Here is a 12,396-nt window from a genome sequence, read left to right as displayed (position 1 = left end):
ACCCATTGAGAGAATTGAGCTGGATCCTCTGAAAGTTTAACTTATGAAGTCGCTTGCTACCAACAACAACAAAAGAGTGAGTACGGATTTTGAGCATTCCAAAGTTAACATTTCCTTCCTGTTTGGGTGAATAAAGTTCCGTAAACGTTGTTCACAGGACTCACCCTAAGTTACGGCAGTCACAAGCGTGTGCTAAGGCATTTTGAAATATTGGCCTGGACGTTTTTTGGTTCCGAGAGTTATCTGTTCCGCTGTTGTTAAGAATGCTGCGCTGACGATAAATTATTCGGTGAGCCTCGCCTCAGCTTTGTTAAAGGCTAAATATATCCTGGTAACTGTTTGTTGTAGTTCTGTCTGCTGCAGCCATTGGTCGTATCCATAAGCCGATGTATATATATATATATATATATATATATATATATATATATATATATATATATATGCGTGTGTGTGTGTGTGTGTGTGTGTGTGTGTGTGTGTGTGTGTTTGATATATAGACCGATATATCTGCTAAGGTATTTGTATCACTGCTTGACCGATGCTGAAATAATGGGAACCCAATGAAGCTGCGTTCATTAAACTCCTAGTGTTAGCTGATGTTCGCACCACGTCACCAATGGTGTCGTGGAGCTCGCTATTTTCTTTTTACAGGATAGTGCTATGCTACCATTCTTCTTGTGCCATCAGACGCACAGAGTGCACGCTGCATGGCTCGAAGTATGATTGGTCGTTTTGAAGTGCCTGTAGACTACGTCGTGCCCGTCACGAACAAGGCGATAGACGTCGAAGGTAACGATGCCTGATTTTTACTCTTCCGTGCGGTTGTTGTATGAAACCGGGCATGTCACCATGTCCGCCCGCTTGGCAATGAACGACGGTGACACATAGTTCCGTGTTTGCGTCTCGTATACCATAAGTGCACTGCTTATTTGAGAGACGTCTCTGTTTTCTCATTACCCTGCTGGCAATATAAAAGAGGTCAACATCGCGTTTCTGTGATTGCCTGAAGTGGTTGATAGATGGACACCAAGTTGACGCGTCTAGAAGTCACATTAATCACATTACTTGTGCTTCCCTGAACACCGGCGAGTTGATCTGGGCTTCAAACCAGTTACGATCGCCTCTGAAATACTTTTATGCCGCTTCTGTCAAAAGCTCATGCATTGCTTTCCTTTACACCGAAACGTAACGGCGCAGATTTATTTTCGTTTTTAACACGTCATTAAGCTAATGAGATAGTGGGTTCTATCCAGGTAGTTCGGGAGATGCTAATGGTAACCCAGGCATGTTTGGCGACTTGCTAAGTGCGAAAGCTGAGGCCATGTCGCTAAATTTATTCATGAAGAAAATAAAAATCCCTTGGTATGCAGAACCACTGAGCTGGAATAACTTACCGGCTCAGCCTTTGTGAGGAGATCTCTACCGGTGACTTGCGCCGCTGAATCCCGCCTCGTTCATCGGAGTCTTCTCCAGATGGTATCCCGTCTCGTTCATCGGAGCCTTCTCCAGGCGATATCCCGTCTCGTTCATCGGGCCTTCTCCAGATGATATCCCGTCTCGTTCATCGGAGCCTTCTCCAGACGATATCCGTCTCGTTCATCGGAGCCTCTCTCCAGGCGATATACCGTCTCGTGTTCATCGGAGCCTTCTCCAGGACGATATCCCGGCTCGTTCATCGGAGCCTTCTCCGGCGATATCCCGTCTCGTTCATCGGAGCCTTCTCCAGGCGATATCCCGTATCGTTCATCGGACCTTCTCCAGGCGATTCCCTTCTCGTTCAGAGGAGCCCTCTCAAGCGATATCCCGTCTCGTTCAATCGGAGCCTTCTCCAGCGATATCCCGTCTCGTTCATCGGAGCCTTCTCCAGGCGATTTCCCGTCTCGTTCATCGGAGCCTCTCCATGCGATCAATCCCGTCCTCGTTCATCGGACCTTCTCACAGGCGATATCCCGTCTCGTTCATCGGAGCCTTCTCCAGTCGATTTCCCGTCCCTCGTTCTCGGAGCCTTCTCCAGCGATTCCGTCTCGTTCATCGGAGCCTTCCTCCAGACGATATCCCGTCTCGTTCATCGGAGCCTTCTTCCATATCCCGTCTCGTTCATCGAGCCTTCTCCGACGATATCCCGTCTCGTTCATCGAGCCTTCTCCAGGCGATATCCCGTCTCGTTCATCGGAGCCTTCTCCAGGCGATATCCCGTCTCGTTCATCGGAGCCTTCTCCAGGCGATATCCCGTCTCGTTCATCGGAGCCTTCTCCAGGCTATCCCGTCTCGTTCATCGGAGCCTTCTCCAGGCGATATCCCGTCTCGTTCATCGAGCTTCTCCAGACGATATCCCGTCTCGTTCATCGGAGCCTCTCCAGGCGATATCCCGTCTCGTTCATCGGAGCCTTCTCCAGACGATATCCCGTCTCGTTCATCGGAGCCTTCTCCAGGCGATATCCCGTCTCGTTCATCGGAGCCTTCTCCAGGCGATATCCCGTCTCGTCATCGGAGCCTTCTCCAGCGATATCCCGTCTCGTTCATCGGAGCCTTTCCAGACGATATCCCGTCTCGTTCATCGGCCTTCTCCAGGCGATATCCCGTCTCGTTCCGAGCCTTCTCCAGACGATATCCCGTCTCGTTCATCGGAGCCTTCTCCAGGCGATATCCCGTCTCGTTCATCGGAGCCTTCTCCAGGCGATATCCCGTCCGTTCATCGAGCCTTCTCCAGCGATATCCCGTCTCGTTCATCGGAGCCTTTCCAGGCGATATCCCGTCTCGTTCATCGGGCCTTCTCCAGGCGATATCCCCGTCTCGTTCACGGAGCCTTCTCCAGGCGATATCCCGTCGTTCATCGGAGCCTTCTCCAGGCGATATCCCGTCTCGTTCATCGGACCTTCTCCAGGCGATATCCCGTCTCGTTCATCGGAGCCTTCTCCAGGCGATATTCCGTCTCGTTCATCGGAGCCTTCTCCAGGCGATATCCCGTCTCGTTCATCGGAGCCTTTTCCAGGCGATATCCCGTCTCGTTCATCGGAGCCTTCTCCAGGCGATATCCCCGTATCGTTCATCGGAGCCTTCTCCAGGCGATATCCCGTCTCGTTCATCGGAGCCTTCTCCAGGCGATATCCCGTCTCGTTCATCGGAGCCCTCTCCAGGCGATATCCCGTATCGTTCATCGAGCCCTCTCCAGGCGATATCCCGTATCGTTCATCGGGCCTTCTCCAGGCGACTTGTGGGTGCATCAAATCATTCAAGAACTCAGGAAAGCTACTGTTTTTTATGTGAAACGCCCCCGGCATTTTCAGAATGACCAATAAATTAGGGGTTATTTTCTTGTCGTACATATTCTGCTGCCATGACAATATATGTCATAAGGAAAAATTAGCATGATATATTTAAGCACAATGGCATGTAATTAAATGCGAATGATCCTAATACCAACATGGTTTTTTACTTACGATTGGCTCAGCATGTCCATTCACAACAATATCCGACCACATTCAAAGTTGTGTTAAGCCTCGAATTGAGTTTTCATCTAGACCGTACCTGCCTCTTGGTCAGGCCTACGGACGCTGATTTAGACAATCGGTGGATGCCTTTTGGAAATGTTACATGGAAATGTCAAAAATGACATCATGTTTGTAGAAATCAACTGCTGTAGCTGTTTGCAAAAATCAACTGCGGCAAGACGAGCCGCTTCCATGGTGTTGTCTGCGCCCGGGGTTTCCGTCAGACCGATTCTCCCGTCCGGCGCACGTCAGGTGCTCCCGCTAGACCGCACTACAGGCCTTTCCGACAGACCGCATTAGCTGCTCTGGCCAGGCTAGCCGTCCAATCAGGTTACCTCGTCCTGTCATGGAACTACTGGATCTTGTCCTCAGACTGCGCCGAGTTTTCCTGCCAGGCTGCCTCTCCATCCAGTGTGGTGCTCCCAGCATGCCTCTGTCCTGCCGTCAGGCTGCCGCACTCTGCCAGGTGTTGGCTCCGGGCATACTCGCCGGACCGATCTGAAAGCTCCGCGTCTCCACATCCGGGTTGCCGTCTGCGGACTCTCACTGCGCGCCGGTAGAGCCTCTCACTACTCAGTGGAGTGCGGTAGACTCTCGCCATACGCTGACCTACCAGCTCCGGTGTATAGCACAAAAATAGCCGCAAGCCCCCCTCCATATGCTTGCGTACAAGAACGCACACCAGGGCATGCGAACACAATTATTGAAGTGGTTTGTCAGCTTGGCAGTTGTGAACCTCCATCTGGGCCACTTTATGTCTAGATCACTGTTCAAAGGTAGAACATTTCAATGAGGGTGCCTGGGATCATTGCAAATCTCTAAATGTGTGGCCCTGGTCCACGGGCGTCGAATTGTATTCTTTTATGAGGGCCCTGGCCCCTCTCCCAATGTTGAGTTGCCCCATCTCTAAAATGTTGGCTTGGCCCTCCTATGTTTTTGGCTGGAATACTAACGTGGGTAAAATATGATCGTAACACAAAATCTATCTTCTCTGATCCTTCTGCGTAGTGGCGTCTCGTACCACTCGCATAACAAAAAGTCATGATTGCTCTCACCACAAGATACAAATCATAACAGCTGAGCGGATAAGCGGTGCGATGAACTTCACATACCTAGCGCCATAAGACACGCAATGGTTTGTGAGGTTAAAGTGTAAAGCTCTGGAATATGGAGATGGCCTAAGTTCTTCATGGCTAATCCCGTCCCCGTCCCCAACAACCAAAATTCGTGCCGCCTCCCATAACCGCCTTAAAAGAGCGCCATCGGTGCCCTAAAGTGGCCTCTAAAGGGGTACCTTGACGTGCCGATCATAAGGGACGCGTGCGCCCAGTGCCTTCTCCCTGGATCGAACCCTGCATGACTTCAGTACTGCTTAGATTAAATACTTTTATAAGTGATATTAAGACTAAAAACATGTTTTGCGTTTAATCCAAATAATGAGAGCTAAGCCGGGTGAGAAAAAATAGGAGGTAGGTTGTCGGACCTTCCGTTCGGCTCCCTCAATAATTTACAAGAATTGACGCACCTGCCCTGGTCTATTGTTTTCCAGCCTTTTGTACGGGTTGCTGGCTTGCAACATTTCACTGGGTGGTTATTAACCATTTTTAATTGAGCTCCGCCATTTCTTTTGCGCGTTGCCACCCATTTTGAACAATCACATCATTGAAATAAACCCGACGCACGTGGAACACGCTTCTCTACTCGGACGTTTACGAACATCAGTTTCATTAGCGCTTCACATCCCACGCGAGTGCTGAATGCGTCTATGCGATCCGATCAAAGCTGACCGTTGAAGGCCCATGGTGAGCGTGTCGTCCGGCGGCGGCGCGGCGGCGCGGAGGTGCACGGCGGCGCGCGCCATTATGGCGGGCTCTCACCTCACGTGTCTGTGCGCCCGCCAGGGCCGGTCAGTGCGCCACGCCGCCGCCTCCATCGCGTCGCTGTGACCCTCGCACCTGGCCGGCATGCACTTTCACTAATGGCGCTCATGTCCTGCTGATCGGCGGTCTGTGCGAGGGCAGGCGTCGACGGTTCACACAAGCACGGAATCCCATCTGAGGATGCGGTCACTTTCATGCCGCGTGGATGTGGAGAGACGACTTGCGAGGATGATGTAGTGAATGAACTTGCATCACCATGCATGCTTTTCCTCGATGCGATCGGGATCAGGCGCGAACGTGCGAACTCTGATATGGAACACACGCGTCATGGAGAAATAGCTCTGAGAAAGCCCGCCTGCTTATGGCCGATCCATAGCCTTTAGTCACATTTGGCTCCAGCGAAAAAAGAAACAAGAATCAAATTGCACTGAGAATGGATATCATCACTGACCCGTGGTCCACCTGGGCCAAACATTTCAGACGATGTCTGCCGGTGTTACTGCATCCTCATAGAGCTGGCCTGTGTGCAGCGTCGCTTGACGACTGCGACGAAACGGCTGCTGACAGAGGCGGCAACGATCACCCGGTTTGGATACTGATGGAACACGTTGGGTAGCCCCACAACGGCAGATTTGAAGTGCAACACATATGGACTTCTGTATCATGAAGAGCATCAGGTGCCAAAATCAAGCAGCTCCTGCGCTGTTAGAGTTAGGACGTACCGAAATTGACACCGTGATTGTCATGTGTCATACCACGGCGCTGCAGTGCGCTTCGTAGGCGCCGAACACACCTGGAACATGGGCGCGAGTAGCCGACTAGTGCGCGGCGTCCAGACCAATAGGCCAAGAGCAGACGTCCAGCCGCAGGTGTGCTGAGGTCGGGCCGGGCTCCCGCGGTGGCTGTTCCTGTTGCATTCGTCAGTCGTACGTTTTGTAGCTAGCTGGTAGCTACCCGGTGCTAAGCGAAGTGTAGCTTAGTTGTGTCATATTTTTATGACTACTGGGGCTCTCCAGACGTAAGTCGGCTGGTTGACATACAGACCAAGAGCTTCTCGTAGCTATAGCCGGCTGAAGACAAAGAGCCGCATGAAACGTCCAGCGCCCCAAAGCGGCGTCTTTGCCAGTTACCTGCGCTACCGCTAGCTCCACGCGACCAGATTTCGGTGTTCACATCGATTCGAAGATCGATCCAAATCCAGGACAGAGAGCTCATCGTCGAAATCGCTCCACTGACGCACAGCAGCCGCAGGCATATGGAAACATTGTTCAGACATGTTTTTAAAATAAACTCAGGAGGACAGGTTCACGACCGCCGCTGGTATGTGCGGATCATTTGCGCCGGCGTAGCAGCCCTTGACTGTGTGCGGGTGTACCGTAACCTGCGCTGAGCGCTGGAGGAGCGGCGCAACCAAAAGCCCGCCCTGAGGGGGCGGCATTGCCGCCTCGGGCACTCGCCCAGATCGTTGGAATTCGCCGCGCGCGGTCGACACGCGCTGACGTCACCAGCGAGGGGCCCGGCCCGGCTCGGCGAGAGGCCCGGTCCAGCTCAGCGAGAGGCCCGGCCCGGGGCCGATCGGCGCGTCCCCGTCAGGACGGGGTCGGCTCGACCGCTCCCGAGATGGCACTGGGCGTCGGCCTACGCTGGCTGCACCCTGAACTGAGGGGCGAGAGAGAGAGAGAGAGAGAGAGAGAGAGAGAGAGAGAGAGAGAGAGAGAGAGGAGAGAGAGAGAGAGAGAGAAGAGAGAGAGAGAGAGAGAGAGAGAGAGAGAGAGAGAGAGAGAGAGAGAGAGAGAGAGAGAGAGAGAGAGAGAGAGAGAGAGAGAGAGAGAGAGAGAGAGAGAGAGAGAGAGAGAGAGAGAGAGAGAGAGAGAGAGAGAGGAGAGAGAGAGAGAGAGAGAGAGAGAGAGAGAGAGAGAGAGAGAGAGAGAGAGAGAGAGAGAGAGAGAGAGAGAGAGAGAGAGAGAGAGGAGAGAGAGAGAGAGAGAGAGAGAGAGAGAGAGAGAGAGAGAGAGAGAGGAGAGAGAGAGAGAGAGAGAGAAGAGAGAGAGAGAGAGAGAGAGAAGAGAGAGAGAGAGAGAGAGAGAGAGAGAAGAGAGAGAGAGAGAGAGAGAGAGAGAGAGAGAGAGAGAGAGAGAGAGAGAGAGAGAGAGAGAGAGAGAGAGAGAGAGGAGAGAGAAGAGGAAAGAAGAAGAAGAGAGAGAGAGAGGAGGAAGCGAGATAAGAAGGAGGAGAGAGAGAGAGAGAGGATAGAGGGAAGGAGGAGAGCGAGAGAGAGAGAGAGAGGGAGGAGGGGGGAGAGAGCGAGAGAATATGGGAAGGAGGGAGAGAGGCGCTCCGAGAGAGATGAGGAAGGGAGGAGAGAGAGAGGCGAGAGAGGTCTGAGGGGAGAGGAGCGGGAGAAGAGAGCCGAGAGGAGAGGAGTCTAGGAGGGAGAGATAGAGAGAAGCGGATCCGCATCGCGAGAGAGAGAGAGCGAGCGGAGGAGGCTCTCGCCGCGGTGGGAGGCTGAAGAGGAGAGAGAGCGCAGACGAGGAGAGTAAGAAGAGAGGGGGAGAGAGAGAGAAGCCGAGCGAAGACCCACGGTGTGGTTAGCCTCAATAAGACAATTTCGTGACAAAGTACATGTGTTTATACGACATTGGTCGAATTGTTACTCCGTGAACTTTTACGAGACTAGTTCCCACCAGGGCATGTCAAAACAACGCGCCTGGGTAGTCGTGAGTATTGTTTCCGATTTTCATTTGATCGCTGCCCTCCTTTTTGGTGGGGTCGACTTTCGATACCGACTCGACTGATTGAAAAAAGAGGCCAGGTTTTCACTTTTATCGAACATCAACTGGGCCCGCCGAATCCCAGACCTGCCGCTCAGGATCCAGGTTGTGTAAGCTGCATACCGTACTAAAGCCTGCGCTTCGCTGCTGTGTCCGTAAACAGCACAGCATTTATGTGACAGCTGGTAATAACAGCACACGCGCGTGCGCGCGTGATGACTGAGATTGTCACATCTTCGTACCAGTATCAGTAAAATGTCGGGAGACGCTGATGCAAACCAATCACGTGGCGTGCTTCCTCGTTTGAAATTTGAAATGGGAAAATGCGTACTCGCCAGGAAGGGATCGCTGGGGCCTGGTGGGCACCTGTCGTATGAAGAAGAGCTCATAAAGCCTGATGAGTGTGCGGTTGAAGTGAATGAGCTCACCAAGATGGTGTTTTAGTTACGTTTGTGAAAATTGCGACATGTTCCCGACATGCGACATGACATGCGAATAATCCCGCAAAGTTCTGCATTAGGAATGCACCAGATGGAGAGCCAGTATGTTGCAATGGTACCAGGATAACTGCAGCAATTAGGGTCAATGCGTTAAGGCGCTGTGAACAGAGGCAAAGCCTGCAAAAGCAGCAGTTCTTCAGGAGTTCGCGTGGCCGTCGTTATAAAGCTTTATTTGGAGTCATTTTTCCTTCTCCAGAGAGAAAAATTTGAACATAAAGAGACCCAATGGTTTCAAAATGTTTGCACTGGCGGCATGAGCCTCTTGCTCAAATCACAGCAGCATAAATCGGCTTTGACCCTGTCCACGTTAAATCTCCTTGGATTTCGTGTTAAAGAATGTATCGTGAGAAGCCTCGCCGCTTTGCTTTATGCCAACTCCTTACACGCTAACGATATGGGGCAGGGGAATGGTTTGGTACCAAACCTTCAACGCACGGAAAAGATGACACGCAGAGGCTAGTCAAGGGTATTTGACCAACGGACCGTCATCAATAGCCATCACAATGCTCTGAGACATGCTTGTTTCGCTATCATATGTGTATTCGTAACATCAGGTTTGTGGCGGGTAATTCATGAATTGGTAGCATGGAATCGAATCCGCAAAAAGGTGAGTGTCAGATTGGTACATGGTTCTAGTACTGCCTTATGTCGGCGCGAAAATGAGTGCTGTTTCAGCTGCATGAACAAGCTGCCTCTTACTACGGGTCTAACTTATTCTTGGTCTGGTTGTAAGATTCCTCCAGCCTGTGCCATGTAGAAGTGCCGATATCTAGAGCGAGCGGCGGCTGCTTACTTGGACAAGAGATCGTCAAAACACCGACAGCACAAGAGTTTGGGAAATGCCTTACATTAAAGTGGCGGGACTAGCCCGACCCGATTTGACAGTGAATGCTGGTCGGCCTGAGCGGCTGACAGCTGCCACTGAGGAAATGACGAACAGCGCTGGTGGCGAACAGACCGCGCTGTTTTACGGTGGAACGGATACAACTCGGCCATTCAATACGGCGTGGAAAAAGGAAAAGAAAATTGAAAAAGTGTTGTTAGCGACCGCATTTCCACCACTGCACAGTCTGTGTTTGACGCGATGATGCCGAAGGCAAGCTGGCCATTAAGGCGAATAACGTTGCCAGAGCACTGCAAAACTCTAAGCTTATGGGACATTGATATCGGATGTCTGAACGTCATCGCTGCACGATGGCGGCCCTGTTCTGGGTCTATCAGGCCCCAGAGATCTGTCGGAACAGGTTTTTCCGCATATCACACACGGTAAGTTGCGTGACGAAAGTGCTCACCTGGCACTATCGGCCAGAATGAACACATCTCCTTTACTGGTGTAATTTGCCAAATGCTCTACACATAAAATCGACATCTACGGGGACTTCACATCTCGCCATTCGTATCTCGAGAACCGCTTGACCGAGTTGTCTCCAGAAAGCGGCATTCGATTGCTTCCGGTAGGGGCTGGATTTCTGCAGAACAAAAATTATAAAGTTTTGCGATGGCCGTATGCACGAAGCTAGAGTTGGGAAAACCCGACCTTTTTATCTTATCTGTTACGAGGACACTGACCGGTGTTTTACATTTTGGTGCATGGTATTGTGTGGGTGTGACGTTCACGAGCTTTTGCATAGACACGTCAAGAAATGCTACACTATTACTACTTGTACTCCTTTCAGTTACACTTGGTTATTTATACTATCTACCTGTTAAAAGTATGAGCACAAAAGAGCAAACTTCGCTGTAAACTTCCATGACGCTTCCCACTATTTAGCGCTAAAGTGCTGGGAAAAATGCATAGGGATGAGTTATGGGTGGATTCAACCACTAAGAAATTGATAGCGGATAGGTAAGGGGGCATGGGTGGATTAGGTACAGGAAATCTTGCCAGTGAAGGTCTCTGACAATGCATGATCTTTTCGGGGTCTTCGGTCTGTTTGCATGGGAGGGAAAATTTGTACCAGTATAAATACGTGAGCACATCATGCAGAAATTCATTATCTGTTCTTCAACCTCCCAAAATCATCATTTGCGTTTTGGGTGAACATGAGTTTGCTAAATCTAGAGACACAATTTTGCAGAACAGCTTGGCTTATCTTAATCACTCAGCCTATTCTCCTGTTCGGTTTTGGTTTCAGAGCTCAAAAGTGCGGCAGGTGTGTTTGAATACCGCATTCAAATCTTTAAAGATTTTACAAGCACTTTTAAGTTCATAGTTCGGTGAAATCATCACGGCAGCATTACTTGCGGTGCGCATTAGTGGCACTCTAGGTTGAAGAAACGGACCCTCGTCAAAATTCATGTTCAATGCGACGTTTTACGTTGCGTGTGTAAGTTGAATGGCTTAAACTGGCTGGTTCGAAAAATTTGTCTGAAGGTAAGGCATGACATGGCGCCGCACATCAGCATTTCAATGGTTCATACAAATAACGACTTGCCTCGTTTAGGCGGATAATTTTTGGGGACCAGAAGAAGTGAAAACCTTTCAGTTTATTAAGCAGAGTTTCTCAGACTTCACAAACAATAAAGACAATTTTGAGGGCAACGCTTCCAGCCGTTTTACATTGAAATTGCCGTAAAATAACTTTTATTCCACTTTGCATTGTCTAGTGAATCTTTGTGAATTGTCTCTTCAGTTTAATTCAGTTATTCCAGTTACTCCAGTTTACATTATCAAGTGAATTATCTAGTGAAGAAACTCATAAATACCTACGGTCAAGGTGTCTACTACACACAAACTATTGAAAAAAGAAAAAGCTGAGTTTAATCCCAAGTTTTATGGTTAGTTTGTTCTACCTGGGTGGATAGGTACTGCAGGACTGGAATGCTAATCCAAAAGGCATATTTTGATGTTTGCAAGTGCCTATGTGGTTTCTTCCATGATAGGAATATCACTAATACCAAAAGTGTCATTACTGGGAGCATCAGGCATCATAACAAACTACGCTAAGGATACATGAATAAGAAATGTGAAGCAAGAATGAGCGCTCAGCTGAGCAGCATTTAAGGCCACGAATGCTACGTCCTGCTCAGCACGAATCCAGACACTCTTTTGAGACCGGGCTGGGCCAATGACAGGTTTGAAAGGACAGTGACACCTCTGCCTGGTCAAGATGGCAGTCTGGTAATAATGATCTTTGTTAGGGGACGGCTGCATTAATATCACTCACAGGGGCAAAATCATGTGTCCATGTGAACATTGAACTCTAACATTTCGGAACATTCAACGCGCGCCCGAGTGGCCGGTTGAATACCCCTCGCTCGAGGGTGGTGAGGGGAGGGGCGCGAGGGAAGGGGCGCTTTGGCCCCTGAGATCTCAAAATCTAAGATAGTTAGTGATATCAAATTTATTGGGTGGGCTGGCCTGTGTGTGAACTCATTTGCGTCAAAATTTGGGATCAATAAGGCATGACCTTCGGGTCGAATGAAGTTAAATAGAGTCAAACTCAATATTGGTGTCCAAAGTGTTTCCAGACCTCCCCATGCAACCGCCTTGAACCTGGACACCTGTTCTAAGCAAAAGATCACTGGCGTTCACTTAAGGTCGGTGACCTTATTTTACCTGAAAAGGTCATGCTGACCAAAAACCTAGAAGGTTGTTTGATTTTTTAAATGACATAAGTGTTAAGGATTACGTCAAGTGGTACATTTTAAAAACGAAGGGTTGATCTGGGTCATTTTAGATCGGTGACCAACTCCGATCCTTAAGAAGACCATGGAAGATGTCCGTTGCTGCACATAGTATTAATAGACT

The sequence above is a fragment of the Pollicipes pollicipes genome, unplaced genomic scaffold (assembly GCF_011947565.3).
Source record: "Pollicipes pollicipes isolate AB1234 unplaced genomic scaffold, Ppol_2.1 Scaffold_7231;HRSCAF=8579_pilon_pilon_pilon, whole genome shotgun sequence".
Lineage (NCBI taxonomy): Eukaryota > Metazoa > Arthropoda > Thecostraca > Pollicipedomorpha > Pollicipedidae > Pollicipes > Pollicipes pollicipes.
The sequence above is the reverse complement of the archived record's forward strand: the minus strand, read 5'-3'. Positions refer to the sequence as shown.